The sequence below is a fragment of the Mesoplodon mirus genome (genome assembly GCF_964341445.2).
Source record: "Mesoplodon mirus genome assembly, chromosome: 10".
In the NCBI taxonomy this organism is placed as follows: domain Eukaryota; kingdom Metazoa; phylum Chordata; class Mammalia; order Artiodactyla; family Ziphiidae; genus Mesoplodon; species Mesoplodon mirus.
The window spans coordinates 74,127,562-74,144,454 of NC_138986.1; positions in this window are offsets into that span (position 1 = coordinate 74,127,562).

Here is a 16,893-nt window from a genome sequence, read left to right on the forward strand (position 1 = left end):
AACACCTGAATATGTACAAGGGCTTGACAGCCTAGAGGAAGGACCGTGGAGCCACACCAGAGACAGCACGCAGGAGAACTTGGTGCCTGCAGGGCAGCCAGGGTGGTCCTGGCACCGGGCGCTCTTCCAGAAGCTTTCCATTGCCCTGTCTGATATACCCCTCCTGTCCCGGCCCCCACTGCTTTTTTTCCTTTCTCACCTCTGTCCGGAGAGAAATTCCAGCGGAAGGTATGGGTGACACAACCTCTTCTTTACAGGCGGCAGCCTGGCAACTCCTGCAGAAAGGCCAGCAGAACCCCACTCACACCGGGCCACCCACAAAGCGGTGGCCCCTCACTCCCTCCCACCAGCACAGCCCCGAGACTGTTGACGGGGCAGAGAATATGGAGTCAGGCACAGATTCAGGGGCTATTGCTGCCTGGAGCGCTGTTTATATTGACCTCAACGAGGCACACCTGGGGAGTGCGGGCCGGCAGGGTAAGGCTGCCCAGGTCAGCTAATCCACAACCCTCAGGGAATCACATTGTTGAAAATGGACCCCGCTAAGGCAGAAGAGAAGCCAAGGGAAAAAAGGACACAATGCCATTTGCAGCACCGTAGATGAGTCTAGAAGTAATCACGTGACTTGTAGTAAGTCAGAAAGTGAAAGACACATATCATATCATATCACTTATAGGTGTTACCTAAAAATGGATACCAGGGCAGATATTTCCACGGAGAAGGGCAATCACAGATTCATTAAACAAACTTATGGTTCACCAATGGAAAGGTGTGAGGATTGGTTTCATTACGATATCGGGGTTAACAGACATATACAAACACAGGTGACATATATAATCACCAAAGACCTACAGAATACCAAGAGAGGACTACTCAACATTCTGTCATAACGTACATGGGAAAAGGATCCCAGGAAGAACAGTCATCTGTATATGTGTAAAAGAACCACATCTTCCACACCTACAGCAAGCCAAACATTGTAATCAAACTTGCTGTAATAAAAAATAAAAAATTAAATTAAAAACACGAACAAGAAGTAGTGAGACAAACGTGAGGGGGTTTCTCCTGGCACATTCCATTCTAAACTCCAATCTAGAACACCACTTCCACTGAGGCTCTCTTGCCCTAGTAACCAGATTTGGTAAGGGTGAACTGCTGCCACCTTGTGGCCGTTTCACACAACAGCAGCTTTAATCCCAACGCTAATGGTCAGTTGATATTCAAAATCATTGCAGGCCTGTAAATGACACCTGCCCTGAAAATAAATCCTGGGGTCACATATCGACCAAAAAATTCAAAGGACGTCCATATTTCAAAACGACCGTTTCAAAAGGCATATTTTACGCACATTAGTGTTCTGCTTCTTTTCCTTTCTTTCCTTTTTTGTTAAAAAACACGGGAATGGAAAAAGGCATCCCTCAGAATGGGCGAAAATCGTTGCAGACGAATCAATGGACAGAGGTTTAATCTCCAATATATATAAACAGCTCATGCAGCTTAATATTAAAAAAACAAACAACCCCCCAAAAAATGGGCAGAAGTTCTAAAGAGACGTTTCTTCAAAGGAGACACAGAGATGGCCAAGACGCACATGAAAAGCTGCTCAACAGCACTAATTATTAGAGAAATGCAAATCAAAACTACAATGAGGTATCACCTCACACCTGTTAGAATCGGCATCATCAGAAAATCTACAAACAACCAATTCTGGGGAGGGTGTGGACAAAAGGAGCCCTCTTCCACTATTGGTGGGAATGTAAATTGATACAGTCACTATGGAGAACAGTACGGAGTTTCCTTAAAAAATCTAGAAATAGAATTACCATCTGATCCAGCAATCCCACTTCTGGGCATATACCAGAGAAAACCGTATTTCAAAAAGGCACATTCACCACAATGTTCGTTGCAGCACTATTTACAATAGCCAGGTAAAGGAAGCAACCTAAATGCCCACAGACAGATGAATGGATAAAGATGTGGTACATATATAAAATGGAATATTACTCGGCCATAAAAAGGAATGAAACTGGGTTATTTGTAGAGACATCGATGGATCGAGAGACTGTCATACAGAATGAAGTAAGTCAGAAAGAGGAAAACAAATATTGTATATTAACGCATATATGTGGAGCCTAAAAATGGTACAGATGAACTGGTTTGCAGGGAAGAAATAGAGACACAGAGGTAGAGAACAAACGTATGGACACCAAGTGTGGGAAGCCATGGGGTGGTGGTGGTGGGATGAGTTGGGAGTTTGGGATTGACCTGTATACATGTATAAGCATAAAATACATAACTAATAATAACGTGCTCTATAAAAAAATAAATAAAATTAAATTTCAAAATTTTAAAAAATAAAATTTAAAAATAAAACAGAAAAAAGTTCTTCCCGTCACACAGATGTATTTCTAGGAATGAATTATTTCCATGCTTATATCTATAAATACGTAAAAGAGGAATAAAATCTAACTTGAAACATAAAACAAAAAAAACCCCTGAACCCACGAGTTGTACAGAGGAAAACCCTATCAGGGCACTTGCTCCAGTGGTAAACAATTCTGAAATTGGTCAGAGGTGGGGAATCATCTCCCATACATCCAGCAGCCCCCCCCCCACCATGCGAGGAGCGTCCTCCTGGCAAAGCTGGGGAACCGTACCGAGGCGTCTGTGAGTAAACGTGAGCTGAGCCCCGGGCCAGCTGCTGCTGAACTGTTCCCACCCTTCCCAGGTAAAACACCTGAATATGTACAAGGGCTTGAAAGCCTAGAGGAAGGACCGTGGAGCCACACCAGCGACAGCACGCAGGAGAACTTGGCGCCTGCAGGGCAGCCAGGGTGGTCCTGGCACCGGGCGCTCTTCCAGAAGCTTTCCATTGCCCTGTCTGAGATACCCCTCCTGTCCCGGCCCCCACTGCTTTTTTTCCTTTCTCACCTCTGTCCGGAGAGAAATTCCAGCGGAAGGTATGGATGACACAACCTCTTCTTTACAGGCGGCAGCCTGGCAACTCCTGCAGAAAGGCCAGCAGAACCCCACTCACACCGGGCCACCCACAAAGCGGTGGCCCCTCACTCCCTCCCACCAGCACAGCCCCGAGACTGTTGACGGGGCAGAGAATATGGAGTCAGGCACAGATTCAGGGGCTATTGCTGCCTGGAGCGCTGTTTATATTGACCTCAATGAGGCACACCTGGGGAGTGCGGGCCGGCAGGGTAAGGCTGCCCAGGTCAGCTAATCCACAACCCTCAGGGAATCACATTGTTGAAAATGGACCCCGCTAAGGCAGAAGAGAAGCCAAGGGAAAAAAGGACACAATGCCATTTGCAGCACCGTAGATGAGTCTAGAAGTAATCACGTGACTTGTAGTAAGTCAGAAAGTGAAAGACACATATCATATCATATCACTTATAGGTGTTACCTAAAAATGGATACCAGGGCAGATATTTCCACGGAGAAGGGCAATCACAGATTCATTAAACAAACTTATGGTTCACCAATGGAAAGGTGTGAGGATTGGTTTCATTACGATATCGGGGTTAACAGACATATACAAACACAGGTGACATATATAATCACCAAAGACCTACAGAATACCAAGAGAAGACTACTCAACATTCTGTCATAACGTACACGGGAAAAGGATCCCAGGAAGAACAGTCATCTGTATATGTGTAAAAGAACCACATCTTCCACACCTACAACAAACCAAACATTGTAATCAAACTTGCTGTAATAAAAAATAAAAAATTAAATTAAAAACACGAACAGGAAGTAGTGAGACAAACGTGAGGGGCTTTCTCCTGGCACATTCCATTCTAAACTCCAATCTAGAACACCAGTTCCACTGAGTCTCTCTTGCCCTAGTAACCAGATTTGGTAAGGGTGAACTGCTGCCACCTTGTGGCCGTTTCACACAACAGCAGCTTTAATCCCAATGCTAATGGTCAGTTGATATTCAAAATCATTGCAGGCCTGTAAATGACACCTGCCCTGAAAACAAATCCTGGGGTCACATATCGACCAAAAAATTCAAAGGACGTCCATATTTCAAAACGACCGTTTCAAAAGGCATATTTTACGCACATTAGTGTTCTGCTTCTTTTCCTTTCTTTCCTTTTTTGTTAAAAAACACGGGAATGGAAAAAGGCATCCCTCAGAATGGGCGAAAATCGTTGCAGACGAATCAATGGACTGAGGTTTAATCTCCAATATATATAAACAGCTCATGCAGCTTAATATTAAAAAAACAAACAACCCCAAAAAATGGGCAGAAGATCTAAAGAGACGTTTCTTCAAAGGAGACACAGAGATGGCCAAGACGCACATGAAAAGCTGCTCAACAGCACTAATTATTAGAGAAATGCAAATCAAAACTACAATGAGGTATCACCTCACACCTGTTAGAATCGGCATCATCAGAAAATCTACAAACAACCAATTCTGGGGAGGGTGTGGACAAAAGGAGCCCTCGTCCACTATTGGTGGGAATGTAAATTGATACAGTCACTATGGAGAACAGTATGGAGTTTCCTTAAAAAAACTAGAAATAGAATTACCATCTGATCCAGCAATCCCAATTCTGGGCATATACCCAGAGAAAACCGTATTTCAAAAAGGCACGTTCACCACAATGTTCGTTGTAGCACTATTTACAATAGCCAGGTAATGGAAGCAACCTAAATGCCCACAGACAGATGAATGGATAAAGATGTGGTACATATATAAAATGGAATATTACTCGGCCATTAAAAGGAATGAAACTGGGTCATTTGTAGAGACATTGATGGATCGAGAGACTGTCATACAAAATGAAGTAAGTCAGAAAGAGGAAAACAAATATTGTATATTAACGCATATATGTGGAGCCTAAAAATGGTACAGATGAACTGGTTTACAGGGAAGAAATAGAGACACAGAGGTAGAGAACAAACGTATGGACACCAAGTGTGGGAAGCCATGGGGTGGTGGTGGTGGGATGAGTTGGGAGTTTGGGATTGACCTGTATACATGTATATGCATAAAATACATAACTAATAATAACGTGCTGTATAAAAAAAATAAATAAAATTAAATTTCAAAATTTTAAAAAATAAAATTTAAAAATAAAACAGAAAAAAGTTCTTCCCGTCACACAGATGTATTTATAGGAATGAATTATTTCCATGCTTATATCTATAAATACATAAATGAGGAATAAAATCAAACTTGAACCATAAAAGAAAAAAAAACCTGAACCCACGAGTTATACAGAGGAAAACCCTATCAGGGCACTTGCTCCAGTGGTAAACAATTCTGAAATAGGTCAGAGGTGGGGAATCATCTCCCATACAGCCAGTAACCCACCCCCCACACAAGGAGCGTCCTCATTGCAAAGCTGGGGGACCGTGCTGAGGCATCTGTGAGTAAATGTGAGCTGAGCCCCAGGCCAGCTGCTGCTGAACTGTTCCCACCCTTTCCAGGTAAAACACTTCAATATGTACAAGGGCTTGAAAGCCTAGAGGAAGGACCGTGGAGCCACACCAGCGACAGCACGCAGGCCAACTTGGTGCCTGCAGGGCAGCCAGGGTGGTCCTGGACCCGGGCGCTCTTCCAGAAGCTTTCCATTGCCCTGCCTGATATACCCCTCATGTCCCGGCCCCCACTGCTTTTTTTCCTTCCTCACCTCTGTCCGGAGAGAAATTCCAGTGGAAGGTATGGGTGACACAACCTCTTCTTTACAGGGGGCAGCCTGGCAACTCCTGCAGAAAGGCCAGCAGAACCCCACTCACACCGGGCCACCCACAAAGCTGTGGCCCCTCACACCCTCCCACCAGCACAGCCCCGAGACTGCTGACGGGGCAGAGAATATGGAGTCAGGCACAGCTTCAGGGGCTATTGCTGCCTGGAGCGCTGTTTATATTGACCTCAACGAGGCACACCTGGGGAGGGCGGGCCGGCAGTGTAAGACTGCCCAGGTCAGCTAATCCACAACCCTCAGGGAAGCACATTGTTGATAATGGACCCCGCTAAGGCAGAAGAGAAGCCAAGGAAAAAAGGACACAATGCCATTTGCAGCACCACAGATGAGTCTAGAAGTAATCACGTGACTTGTAGTAAGTCAGAAAGTGAAAGACACATATCATATCACTTATAGGTGTTACCTAAAAATGGATACAAAGGCAGATATTTCCACGGAGAAGGGCAATCACAGATTCATTAAACAAACTTATGGTTCACCAATGGAAAGGTGTGAGGATTGGTTTCTTTACGATATCGGGGTTAACAGACATATACAAACACAGGTGCCATATATAATCACCAAAGACCTACAGAATACCAAGAGAGGACTACTCAACATTCTGTCATAACGTACATGGGAAAAGGATGCCAGGAAGAACAGTCATCTGTATATGTGTAAAAGAACCACATCTTCCACACCTACAACAAGCCAAACACTGTAATCAAACTTGCTGTAATAAAAAATAAAAAATTAAATTAAAAACACGAACAAGAAGTAGTGAGACAAACGTGAGGGGCTTTCTCCTGGCACATTCCATTCTAAATTCCAATCTAGAACACCACATCCACTGAGGCTCTCTTGCCCTAGTAACCAGATTTGGTAAGGGTGAACTGCTGCCACCTTGTGGCCGTTTCACACAACAGCAGCTTTAATCCCAGCGCTAATGGTCAGTTGATATTCAAAATCATTGCAGGCCTGTAAATGACACCTGCCCTGAAAACAAATCCTGGGGTCACATATCGACCAAAAAATTCAAAGGACGTCCATATTTCAAAACGACCGTTTCAAAAGGCATATTTTACGCACATTAGTGTTCTGCTTCTTTTCCTTTCTTTCCTTTTTTGTTAAAAAAAAACGGGAATGGAAAAAGGCATCCCTCAGAATGGGTGAAAATCGTTGCAGACGAATCAATGGACAGAGGTTTAATCTCCAATATATATAAACAGCTCATGCAGCTTAATATTAAAAAAACAAACAACCCCAAAAAATGGGCAGAAGATCTAAAGAGACGTTTCTTCAAAGGAGACACAGAGATGGCCAAGACGCACATGAAAAGCTGCTCAACAGCACTAATTATTAGAGAAATGCAAATCAAAACTACAATGAGGTATCACCTCACACCTGTTAGAATCGGCATCATCAGAAAATCTACAAACAACCAATTCTGGGGAGGGTGTGGACAAAAGGAGCCCTCTTCCACTATTGGTGGGAATGTAAATTGATACAGTCACTATGGAGAACAGTATGGATTTTCCTTAAAAAAACTAGAAATAGAATTACCATCTGATCCAGCAATCCCACTTCTGGGCATATACCCAGAGAAAACCGTATTTCAAAAAGGCACATTCACCACAATGTTCGTTGCAGCACTATTTACAATAGCCAGGTAATGGAAGCAACCTAAATGCCCACAGACAGATGAATGGATAAAGATGTGGTACATATATAAAATGGAATATTACTCGGCCATAAAAAGGAATGAAACTGGGTCATTTGTAGAGCCATCGATGGATCGAGAGACTGTCATACAGAATGAAGTAAGTCAGACAGAGGAAAACAAATATTGTATATTAACGCATATATGTGGAGCCTAAAAATGGTACAGATGAACTGGTTTGCAGGGAAGAAATAGAGACACAGAGGTAGAGAACAAACGTATGGACACCAAGTGTGAGAAGCCATGGGGTGGTGGTGGTGGGATGAGTTGGGAGTTTGGGATTGACCTGTATACATGTATATGCATAAAATACATAACTAATAATAATGTGCTGTATAAAAAAATAAATAAAATTAAATTTCAAAATTTTAAAAAATAAAATTTAAAAATAAAACAGAAAAAAGTTCTTCCCGTCACACAGATGTATTTATAGGAATGAATTATTTCCATGCTTATATCTATAAATACATAAAAGAGGAATAAAATCTAACTTGAAACATAAAAGAAAAAAAAAATCCTGAACCCACGAGTTATACAGAGGAAAACCCTATCAGGGCACTTGCTCCAGTGGTAAACAATTCTGAAATTGGTCAGAGGTGGGGAATCATCTCCCATACAGCCAGCAACCCACCCCCCACGCAAGGAGCGTCCTCATTGCAAAGCTGGGGGACCGTGCCGAGGCATCTGTGAGTAAAGGTGAGCTGAGCCCCAGGCCAGCTGCTGCTGAACTGTTCCCACCCTTTCCAGGTAAAACACCTGAATATGTACAAGGGCTTGAATGCCTAGAGGAAGGATCGTGGTGCCACACCAGCGACAGCACACAGGCCAACTTGGTGCCTGCAGGCCAGCCAGGGTGGTCCTGGCCCCGGGCGCTCTTCCAGAAGCTTTCCATTGCCCTGCCTGTGATACCCATCCTGTCCCGGCCCCCACTGCTTTTTTCCATCCTCACCTCTGTCCGGAGAGAAATTCCAGCGGAAAGTATGGGTGACAAAACCTCTTCTTTACAGGCGGCAGCCTGGCAACTCCTGCAGAAAGGCCAGCAGAACCCCACTCACACCGGGCCACCCACAAAGCTGTGGCCCCTCACTCCCTCCCACCAGCACAGCCCCGAGACTGCTGACGGGGCAGAGAATATGGAGTCAGGCACAGATTCAGGGGCTCTTGCTGCCTGGAGCGCTGTTTATATTGACCTCAACGAGGCACACCTGGGGAGTGCTGGCCGGCAGGGTAAGGCTGCCCAGGTCAGCTAATCCACAACCCTCAGCGAATCACATTGTTGAAAATCGATCCCGCTAAGGCAGAAGAGAAGCCAAGGGAAAAAAGGACACAATGCCATTTGCAGCACCGTAGATGAGTCTAGAAGTAATCACGTGACTTGTAGTAAGTCAGAAATTGAAAGACACATATCATATCATATCACTTATAGGTGATACCTAAAAATGGGTACCAGGGCAGATATTTCCACGGAGAAGGGCAATCACAGATTCATTAAACAAACTTATGGTTCACCAATGGAAAGGTGTGAGGATTGGTTTCATTACGATATCGGGATTAACAGACATATACAAACACAGGTGACATATATAATCACCAAAGACCTACAGAATACCAAGAGAGGACTACTCAACATTCTGTCATAACGTACATGGGAAAAGGATCCCAGGAAGAACAGACATCTGTATATGTGTAAAAGAACCATATCTTCCACACCTACAGCAAGCCAAACATTGTAATCAAACTTGCTGTAATAAAAAATAAAAAAATTAAATTAAAAACACGAACAAGAAGTAGTGAGACAAACGTGAGGGGCTTTCTCCTGGCACATTCCATTCTAAACTCCAATCTAGAACACCACTTCCACTGAGGCTCTCTTGCCCTAGTAACCAGATTTGGTAAGGGTGAACTTCTGCCACCTTGTGGCCGTTTCACACAACAGCATCTTTAATCCCAATGCTAATGATCAGTTGTTATTCAAAATCATTGCAGGCCTGTAAATGACACCTGCCCTGAAAACAAATCCTGGGGTCACATATCGACCAAAAAATTCAAAGGACGTCCATATTTCAAAACGACCGTTTCAAAAGGCATATTTTACGCACATTAGTGTTCTGCTTCTTTTCCTTTCTTTCCTTTTTTGTTAAAAAAAACGGGAATGGAAAATGGCATCCCTCAGAATGGGCGAAAATCGTTGCAGACGAATCAATGGACAGAGGTTTAATCTCCAATATATATAAACAGCTCATGCAGCTTAATATTAAAAAAACAAACAACCCAAAAAAATGGGCAGAAGATCTAAAGAGACGTTTCTTCAAAGGAGACACAGAGATGGCCAAGAAGCACATGAAAAGCTGCTCAACAGCACTAATTATTAGAGAAATGCAAATCAAAACTGCAATGAGGTTTCACCTCACACCTGTTAGAATCGGCATCATCAGAAAATCTACAAACAACCAATTCTGGGGAGGGTGTGGACAAAAGGAGCCCTCTTCCACTATTGGTGGGAATGTAAATTGATACAGTCACTATGGAGAACAGTATGGAGTTTCCTTAAAAAAATTAGAAATAGAATTACCATCTGATCCAGCAATCCCACTTCTGGGCATATACCAGAGAAAACCGTATTTCAAAAAGGCACATTCACCACAATGTTCGTTGCAGCACTATTTACAATAGCCAGGTAATGGAAGCAACCTAAATGCCCACAGACAGATGAATGGATAAAGATGTGGTACATATATAAAATGGAATATTACTCGGTCATAAAAAGGAATGAAACTGGGTCATTTGTAGAGACATCGATGGATCGAGAGACTGTCATACAGAGTGAAGTAAGTCAGAAAGAGGAAAACAAATATTGTATATTAATGCATATAGGTGGAACCTAAAAAAATGGTACAGATGAACTGGTTTGCAGGGAAGAAATAGAGACACAGAGGTAGAGAACAAACGTATGGACACCAAGTGTGGGAAGCCATGGGGTGGTGGTGTTGGGATGAGTTGGGAGATTGGGATTGACCTGTATACATGTATATGCATAAAATACATAACTAATAATAACCTGCTGTATAAAAACATAAATAAAATTAAATTTCAAAATTTTAAAAAATAAAATTTAAAAATAAAACAGAAAAAATTCTTCCCGTCACACAGATGTATTTATAGGAATGAATTATTTCCATGCTTATATTTATAAATACATAAAAGAGGAATAAAGTCTAACTTGAACCATAAAAGAAAAAAAAAAGTGAACCCACGAGTTATACAGAGGAAAACCCTATCACGGCACTTGCTCCAGCGGTAAACAATTCTGAAATTGGTCAGAGGTGGGGAACCATCTCCCATACAGCCAGCAACCCACCCCCCACCCAAGGAGCGTCCTCATTGCAAAACTGGGGGACGGTGCCGAGGCATCTGTGAGTAAACGTGAGATGAGCCCCAGGCCAGCTGCTGTTGAACTGTTCCCACCCTTTCCAGGTAAAACACCTGAATATGTACAAGGGCTTGAAAGCCTAGAGGAAGGACCGTGGAGCCACACCAGCGACAGCACGCAGGCCAACTTGGTGCCTGCAGGCCAGCCAGGGTGGTCCTGGCGCCGGGCGCTCTTCCAGAAGCTTTCCATTGCCCTGCCTGAGATACCCCTCCTGTCCCGGCCCCCACTGCTTTTTTCCTTCCTCACCTCTGTCCGGAGAGAAATTCCAGCGGAATGTATGGGTGACACATCCTCTTCTTTACAGGCGGCAGCCTGGCAACTCCTGCAGAAAGGCCAGCAGAACCCCACTCACACCGGGCCACCCACAAAGCTGTGGCCCCTCACACCCTCCCACCAGCACAGCCCCGAGACTGCTGACGGGGCAGAGAATATGGAGTCAGGCACAGATTCAGGGGCTCTTGCTGCCTGGAGCGCTGCTTATATTGACCTCAAAGAGGCACACCTGGGGAGGGCGGGCCGGCAGGGTAAGGCTGCCCAGGTCAGCTAATCCACAACCCTCAGGGAATCACATTGTTGAAAATGGACCCCGCTAAGGCAGAAGAGAAGCCAAGGAAAAAAAGGACACAATGCCATTTGCAGCACCGTAGATGAGTCTAGAAGTAATCACGTGACTTGTAGTAAGTCAGAAAGTGAAAGACACATATCATAACACTTATAGGTGTTACCTAAAAATGGATACCAGGGCAGATATTTCCACAGAGAAGGGAAATCACAGATTCATTAAACAAACTTATGGTTCACCAATGGAAAGGTGTGAGGATTGGTTTCATTACGATATCGGGATTAACAGACATATACAAACACAGGTGACATATATAATCACCAAAGACCTACAGAATACCAAGAGAGGACTACTCAACATTCTGTCATAACGTACATGGGAAAAGGATCCCAGGAAGAACAGTCATCTGTATATGTGTAAAAGAACCACATCTTCCACCCCTACAGCAAGCCAAACATTGTAATCAAACTTGCTGTAATAAAAAATAAAAAAATAAATTAAAAACACGAACAAGAAGTAGTGAGACAAACGTGAGGGGCTTTCTCCTGGCACATTCCATTCTAAACTCCAATCTAGAACACCACTTCCACTGAGGCTCTCTTGCCCTAGTAACCAGATTTGGTAAGGGTGAACTGCTGCCACCTTCTGGCCGTTTCACACAACAGCAGCTTTAATCCCAACGCTAATTATCAGTTGATATTCAAAATCATTGCAGGCCTGTAAATGACACCTGCCCTGAAAACAAATCCTGGGGTCACATATCGACCAAAAAATTCAAAGGACGTCCATATTTCAAAACGACCGTTTCAAAAGGCATATTTTAGGCACATTAGTGTTCTGCTTCTTTTCCTTTCTTTCCTTTTTTGTTAAAAAAAAACAGGAATGGAAAATGGCATCCCTCAGAATGGGCGAAAATCGTTGCAGACGAATCAATGGACAGAGGTTTAATCTCCAATATATATAAACAGCTCATGCAGCTTAATATTAAAAAAACAAGCAACCCAAAAAAAAATGGGCAGAAGATCTAAAGAGACGTTTGTTCAAAGGAGACACAGAGATGGCCAAGAAGCACATGAAAAGCTGCTCAACAGCACTAATTATTAGAGAAATGCAAATCAAAACTACAATGAGGTTTCACCTCACACCTGTTAGAATCGGCATCATCAGAAAATCTACAAACAACCAATTCTGGGGAGGGTGTGGACAAAAGGAGCCCTCTTCCACTATTGGTGGGAATGTAAATTGATACAGTCACTATGGAGAACAGTATGGAGTTTCCTTAAAAAAATTAGAAATAGAATTACCACGTGATCCAGCAATCCCAATTCTGGGCATATACCAGAGAAAACCGTATTTCAAAAAGGCACATTCACCACAATGTTCGTTGCAGCACTATTTACAATAGCCAGGTAATGGAAGCAACCTAAATGCCCACAGACAGATGAATGGATAAAGATGTGGTACATATATAAAATGGAATATTACTCGGCCATAAAAAGGAATGAAACTGGGTCATTTGTAGAGACATCGATGGATCGAGAGACTGTCATACAGAGTGAAGTAAGTCAGAAAGAGGAAAACAAATATTGTATATTAATGCATATATGTGGAACCTAAAAAAATGGTACAGATGAACTGGTTTGCAGGGAAGAAATAGAGACACAGAGGTAGAGAACAAACGTATGGACACCAAGTGTGGGAAGCCATGGGGTGGTGGTGGTGGGATGAGTTGGGAGATTGGGATTGACCTGTATACATGTATATGCATAAAATACATAACTAATAATAACCTGCTGTATAAAAACATAAATAAAATTAAATTTCAAAATTTTAAAAAATAAAATTTAAAAATAAAACAGAAAAAATTCTTCCCGTCACACAGATGTATTTATAGGAATGAATTATTTCCATGCTTATATTTATAAATACATAAAAGAGGAATAAAATCTAACTTGAACGATAAAAGAAAAAAAAAGTGAACCCACGAGATATACAGAGGAAAACCCTATCACGGCACTTGCTCCAGCGGTAAACAATTCTGAAATTGGTCAGAGGTGGGGAACCATCTCCCATACAGCCAGCAACCCACCCCCCACGCAAGGAGCGTCCTCATTGCAAAGCTGGGGGACCATGCCGAGGCATCTGTGAGTAAACGTGAGCTGAGCCCCAGGCCAGCTGCTGCTGAACTGTTCCCACCCTTTCCAGGTAAAACACCTCAATATGTACAAGGGCTTGAAAGCCTAGAGGAAGCACCGTGGAGCCACACAAGCGACAGCACGCAGGCCAACTTGGTGCCTGCAGGCCAGCCAGGGTGGTCCTGGCACCGGGCGCTCTTCCAGAAGCTTTCCATTGCCCTGCCTGAGATACCCCTCCTGTCCCGGCCCCCACTGCTTTTTTCCTTCCTCACCTCTGTCCGGAGAGAAACTCCAGCGGAAGGTATGGGTGACACATCCTCTTCTTTACAGGCGGCAGCCTGGCAACTCCTGCAGAAAGGCCAGCAGAACCCCACTCACACCGGGCCACCCACAAAGCTGTGGCCCCTCACACCCTCCCACCAGCACAGCCCCGAGACTGCTGACGGGGCAGAGAATATGGAGTCAGGCACAGCTTCAGGGGCTCTTGCTGCCTGGAGCGCTGTTTATATTGACCTCAACGAGGCACACCTGGGGAGGGCGGGCCGGCAGGGTAAGGCTGCCCAGGTCAGCTAATCCACAACCCTCAGGGAATCACATTGTTGAAAATGGACCCCGCTAAGGCAGAAGAGAAGCCAAGGAAAAAAGGACACAATGCCATTTGCAGCACCGTAGATGAGTCTAGAAGTAATCACGTGACTTGTAGTAAGTCAGAAAGTGAAAGACACATATCATATCACTTATAGGTGTTACCTAAAAATGGATACCAGGGCAGATATTTCCACGGAGAAGGGCAATCACAGATTGATTAAACAAACTTATGGTTCACCAATGGAAAGGTGTGAGGATTGGTTTCATTACGATATCGGGGTTAACAGACATATACAAACACAGGTGCCATATATAATCACCAAAGACCTACAGAATACCAAGAGAGGACTACTCAACATTCTGTCTTAACGTACATGGGAAAAGGATGCCAGGAAGAACAGTCATCTGTATATGTGTAAAAGAACCACATCTTCGACACCTACAAGAAGCCAAACACTGTAATCAAAGTTGCTGTAATAAAAAATAAAAAATTAAATTAAAAACACGAACAAGAAGTAGTGAGACAAACGTGAGGGGCTTTCTCCTGGCACGTTCCATTCTAAATTCCAATCTAGAACACCACTTCCACTGAGGCTCCCTTGCCCTAGTAACCAGATTTGGTAAGGGAGAACTGCTGCCACCTTGTGGCCGTTTCACACAACAGCAGCTTTAATCCCAACAATAATGGTCAGTTGATATACAAAATCATTGCAGGCCTGTAAATGACACCTTCCCTGAAAACAAATCCTGGGGTCACATATCGACCAAAAAATTCAAAGGACGTCCATATTTCAATACGACCATTTCAAAAGGCATATTTTACGCACATTAGTGTTCTGCTTCTTTTCCTTTCTTTCCTTTTTTGGTAAAAAACACGGGAATGGAAAAAGGCATCCCTCAGAATGGGCGAAAATCGTTGCAGACGAATCAATGGACAGAGGTTTAATCTCCAATATATATAAACAACTCATGCAGCTTAATATTAAAAAAACAAACAACCCAATACAAAAATGGGCAGATCCAAAGAGACGTTTCTTCAAAGAAGACACAGAGATGGCCAAGACGCACATGAAAAGCTGCTCAACAGCACTAATTATTAGAGAAATGCAAATCAAAACTACAATGAGGTATCACCTCACACCTGTTAAAATCGGCATCATCAGAAAATCTACAAACAACCAATTCTGGGGAGGGTGTGGACAAAAGGAGCCCTCTTCCACTATTGGTGGGAATGTAAATTGATACAGTCACTATGGAGAACAGTATGGAGTTTCCTTAAAAAAACTAGAAATAGAATTACCATCTGATCCAGCAATCCCACTTCTGGGCATATACCCAGAGAAAACCGTAAATCAAAAAGGCACATTCAACACAATGTTCATTGCAGCACTATTTACAATAGCCAGGTAATGGAAGCAACCTAAATGCCCACAGACAGATGAATGGATAAAGATGTGGTACATATATGAAATGGAATATTACTCGGCCATAAAAAGGAATGAAACTGGGTCATTTGTAGAGACATCGATGTATCGAGAGACTGTCATACAGAGTGAAGTAAGTCAGAAAGAGGAAAACAAATATTGTATATTAATGCATATATGTGGAACCTAAAAAATGGTACAGATGAACTGGTTTGCAGGGAAGAAATAGAGACACAGAGGTAGAGAACAAACGTATGGACACCAAGTGTGGGAAGCCATGGGGTGGTGGTTGTGGGATGAGTTGGGAGTTTGGGATTGACCTGTGTACATGTATATGCATAAAATACATAACTAATAATAACGTGCTGTATAAAAAAATATAAATAAAATTAAATTTCAAAATTTTAAAAAATAAAATTTAAAAATAAAACAGAAAAAAGTTCTTCCCGTCACACAAATGTATTTATAGGAATGAATTATTTCCATGCTTGTATCTATAAATACATAAAAGAGGAATAAAATCTAACTTGAACCATAAAAGAAAAAAAAACCTGAACCCACGAGTTATACAGAGGAAAACCCTATCAGGGCACTTGCTCCAGTGGTAAACAATTCTGAAATTGGTCAGAGGTGGGGAACCATCTCCCATACAGCCATCAACCCACCCCCCATGCAAGGAGCGTCAAAATTGCAACGCTGGGGGACTGTGCCGAGGCATCTGTGAGTAAACGTGAGATGAGCCCCAGGCCAGCTGCTGCAGAACTGTTCGCTCCCTTTCCAGGTAAAACACCTGAATATGTACAAGGGCTTGAAAGCCTAGAGGAAGGACCGTGGAGCCACACCAGCGACAGCACGCAGGCCAACTTGGTGCCTGCAGGCCAGCCAGGGTGGTCCTGTCCCCGGGCGCTCTTCCAGAAGCTTTCCATTGCCCTACCTGAGATACCCCTCCTGTCCCGGCCCCCACTGCTTTTTTCCTTCCTCACCTCTGTCCGGAGAGAAATTCCAGCGGAAGGTATGGGTGACACAACCTCTTCTTTACAGGCGGCAGCCTGGCAACTCCTGCAGAAAGGCCAGCAGAACCCCACTCACACCGGGCCACCCACAAAGCTGTGGCCCCTCACTCCCTCCCAACAGCACAGCCCCGAGACTGCTGACGGGGCAGAGAATATGGAGTCAGGCACAGATTCAGGGGCTCTTGCTGCCTGGAGCGCTGTTTATATTGACCTCAACGAGGCACACCTGGGGAGGGCGGGCCGGCAGGGTAAGGCTGCCCAGGTCAGCTAATCCACAACCCTCAGCGAATCACATTGTTGAAAATCGA